Source organism: Phocoena sinus, chromosome X, assembly GCF_008692025.1.
Source record: "Phocoena sinus isolate mPhoSin1 chromosome X, mPhoSin1.pri, whole genome shotgun sequence".
Lineage (NCBI taxonomy): Eukaryota > Metazoa > Chordata > Mammalia > Artiodactyla > Phocoenidae > Phocoena > Phocoena sinus.
Window position 1 is genome coordinate 15,407,758 of NC_045784.1, and position 4,718 is coordinate 15,412,475.

Here is a 4,718-nt window from a genome sequence, read left to right on the forward strand (position 1 = left end):
ACTAGGAGAAGATATTTTCAATCCACACAACTAGAATATATAAAGAACTCCTACAAATAAATAAGAAAAGCACAAGCAATCAAATAGAAAAATGGGCAAAAGGCATTGTTATGGACTGAACGTTTGTGTCCCCCCAAAATCCATATGTTGAAATCCTAACCCTCAAAGTGACGGTATTGGGAGGTGGAGCTTTTAGGAGGTGATTAGGTCATGAGGGTGGAGCCCTCATAAATGAGGTTAGTGCCTTTATAAAAGATACCCCAGAGGGCTCCCATGCGAGGACACAACAAGAAGATGATCATGTATGAATGTGGAAGTGGGTTCTCACCAGACACCAAATTGGCCAGTGCTTTGATCTTGGACTTCCTGCCTCCAGATCAGTGAGAAATAAATTTCTGTTGTTTATAAGCCACCCAGTCCATGGTATCTGTTATAGCAGCCCAAAAGGACTAAGACAGGCAAGAACATACATTTCACAGAAGACAAAACACATATGACCAATTAGCATGTGAAAAGCTGTTAAATATCATTAATGATCAGGGAAATTCAAATCAAGACCAAAATAAGATACTATTTTCCACATATTAATTGGCAAAAATTTTAAAGTCTAACAATATCAAGTGTTGAGAATGATATATTTCAAAAGAACTGTTGCTGTTAGGTGTGTATATTGATATAATCATTATAGAAAATAGTTTCACCTTATATCATGAAGTTGAACAGTCACATGCTCTATGATACAGTAATTCTATTCCTAAATTTATCCCAGAGAAACTCTTACACATGTATACTTGGAGACGTATATGATCATAGTAGCATTGTTCACTATAGCAAAATTCTGAAAATAACTCAAATATGCATCAATAGAAGACTGGATTGATCAACTGTAATATATTCATACAATAGAATATTATAGCCAGTCAAAATGAGTAAGCTATAGCAACACATACCAACAAGGACAAATCTTAGCAACATAATATTAAGTGAAAAGAGTAAGTGTAAATATGTCATACAACTTGATACCCTTTTTAAAAGTTAAAAACAACTAAAATTAAAAATGGACTTTTAGGTCTGAATATAGATGAGATCAAGGAAAGCAAGAGGAAGATCTAAATAGACATTTCTCCAAAGAAGATATACAGATGGCCAAAAAGCACATGAAAGGATGCTCAACATCACTAGTTATTAGAGAAATGCAAATCAAAACTACAATGAGGTATCACCTCACACCGGTCAGAATGGCCATCATCAAAAAACCTACAAACAATAAATGCTGGGGACTTCCCTGGTGGTGCAGTGGTTAAGAATCCGCCTGCCAATGCAAGGGTCACGGGTTCGAGCCCTGGTCCAGGAAGATCCCACATGCGGTGGAGCAACTAAGCCTGTGCGCCACAACTACTGAAGCCCTCACGCCTACAGCCCGTGCTCCACAACACGAGAAGCCACTGCAGTGAGAAGCCCGCACACCACAAGGAAAACTAGCCCCCACTCACCGCAACTAGAGAAAGCCCACACACAGCAATGAAGACCCAACGCAGCCATAAATAAATAAACAAATAAATAAAATTATTTAAAAAAATAAATCAATGCTGGAGAGGGTGTGGAGAAAAGGGAACCCTCCTACACTGTTGGTGGGAATGTAAATTGGTACAGCCACTATGGAGAACAGTATGGAGGTTCCTTAAAAAACTAAAAATAGAACTACCATATGACCCAGCAATCGCACTAGTGGGCATATACCCTGAGAAAACCATAATCCGAAACAATACATGCACCCCAGTGTTCAATGTAGCAGTAATTACAGTAGCCAGGACATGGAAGCAACCTAAATGTCCATCGACAGAGGAATGGATAAAGAAGATGTGGCACATATATATACCATGGACTATCACTCAGCCATAAAAAAAGAACAAAATAATGCCATTTGCAGCAACATGGATGGACCTAGAGATTATCATACTGAGTGAAGTAAGTCAGACACAGAAAGACAAATAGCATATGATAATCGTTTATATGTGGAATTTTTTAAAAAGGGTAAAAATGAACTTATTTACAAAACAGAAGTAGAGTTATGGATGTAGAAAACAAACTTATGGTTACCAGGGGGTAAGGGGGGGCAGGGATAAATTGACACGTACACACTACCATATATTAAATACATAAGTAATAAGAACCTGCTGTATAGCACAGGGAACTCTACTCAATACTCCGTAATGGCCTATATGGGAAAAGAATCTAAAAAAAAAAAAAGAAAAAGAGTGGATACATGTATATGTATAACTGATTCACTTTGCTGTACACCGGAAACTAACACAACACTGTAAATCAACTATAGTCCAATAAAAAATTTTTAAAAATAAAAGGAAAGCAAGAGAATGACTAACAAAGGATTCGGATGCTTAGCTTAGCTCAGGAGGAGCAGAGTGATGAAACAGCTGAAGACCACATAGCTGGATGTACGTTGTTGTACAAGTCCTAGCTTTCATATTAGATGGTAGGTTCACTGCTGCTTACTTAATTGTAAATTTTATTAGATAGATGGATGGATAGACAGATAGACATAGTAGTTAGAAAGTGTCATGAATGGAATAATGATGAGAGTAGTCCTGAACCAAGGATTAAAATTAATCCAAATCTGTGTATCTAAGGTCCACTAAAAACATGTCACAGATAAAATATTTCATAATTAAAGAAAATAGAAAAATAAGAAAGCACACACTCACTTGAACCTGTGCATTTATTTCTGAAAAACTGTACACAACATTTTTTTTTGCCAGTGGAACGGAATCAAATTCCAAATGTCTTACTGGACCTTGTCTTTTGTTGCTATTTTTGTTTTTATGAGCAACCCTATAACAAATCTCTCTGTAAGGTAAATAACCACTCTGCTGTGCATATAGTTATCTCCTAATTTACATATTTAGTAAGTTTCCGCTTTCAGACCTATCTCTGTCTGTCTGTCTGTCTCTCTCTCTCTCTCTCTCTATATATATATATACATATAAATCCTCTACATATATAATCTCCTTCATACAAATAGCTACCCAGGGGACCTCCCACAACTTTCCTCTCCCAACTTTGACAGATAGGGTTTCCATCCCCTCAACCCAGCTTACCCTTCTCCAGCCTAGCATCTCTCTCACACTTCACTGATCCCGGCTTCTCATCGCATCTCATTGCCTGTGCAGGTCTATGCTTTTTTTTTTTTTTGCGGTACGCGGGCCTCTCACTGTTGTGGCCTCTCCCATTGCGGAGCACAGGCTCCGGACGCACAGGCTCAGCGGCCATGGCTCACGGGCCCAGCCGCTCCACGGTACGTGGGATCTTCCCGGACCGGGGCACGAACCCGTGTCCCCTGCATGGGCAGGCGGACTCTCAACCACTGCGCCACCAGGGAAGCCTGGTCTATGCTTTTTGAATGCACAGCTCCTTCTCCATCCCCAACAACCACACCCCAGTCGCTATTTCTTCACTCGAGACCAGGCCTATTCCTTTCTTCACTCAACAAATATTTACAAATATACTTTCACTATATTCAATGCACTGAATTAGGTACAATGGGAGATATAACGTGAACCAAAGAAGCCCTGCCTCAGGAACATGCAGACCAGTGGAGGAGATGACACACGTACAGCAGAAATAATTACAAGGGAGAAAGTAATGTGTCAAGTCTTGGACACAGCTATAAAATCAACACTGATCCAGATCCCAGGATGAATGTGACCTAAGGCAGTGTTAGACCCAAGCGGTCTACGAGGGATTCCAACTCGCCCAAGAACCGCCAAGAGTCGAGAGCCGTTGCAACACGCAAGAGGTTTATTAGGAGCCGATGCACCGGGGTTCCCTGAACCTCATGCAGGAGGCCGATGGGGAACCCCTAAAAGCGGAATCACATACTTTTTATAGGCTTATTTACTCATAGGGCGGGTATATTCTCACAATGATTGGGTAAATGTGGTGACTTTTGAATTCATTGGCTTAGGAACTTTTGTCCCACCTTCTGGCCGTTATAGTTGTCTGTTCATTGTGGCGGTTAGGGCGTATGCCTGTTACGGGCAACTGGAAAATTACCCGCTGTCTGGCAAGTCCCCGTCAACTGAAAAACTCCAAGAATTGGTTTCGATAGGGAGAAGGAGTGGCGCACGATAGGGAGAAGAATTGGTTTACGGGAACAAGTGAGGGGGTGGAAAGTCCCTAAAGGCCCCACATTCCCCCCCCTTTTTTTTTTTTGTAACTAATTTCAATCATGGAATTTCAGTTTCTTTTTGCGAGTTTTGGTATTGTTGCCTTAGCATTAAAACTTGTACCGTACTAATGCGTTTTCTAATAAAGGCTATCAGGCGATTCAGAATGTATGGTCCAAAAGTTAAAAGCAACAATAAAATAATGAGGGGCCCTAACAAGGTGGAAACTAAAGTAGTAAGCCAGGGAGATTTATCAAACCATGATTGAAACCATCCTTTTTGATTTTCCCTTTTCTGTTGTCTTTTGTCCAGGCGCTCCCTAAGTTTGTCCATAGTTTTGGTAATAGCCCCAGAATGATCAATATAAAAACAGCATTCTTTTTTTAGTGCAGCACATAGTCCGCCCTCCTTAAGGAACAGCAGATCTAATCCCCTCCTGTTTTGCATTACCACCTCTGAAAGCGAGGTGAGGGATTCTTTTAACTGAGTTATGGAACTTTCTAATGCCCAGAGGTCAACATCTACAGCTTGCCT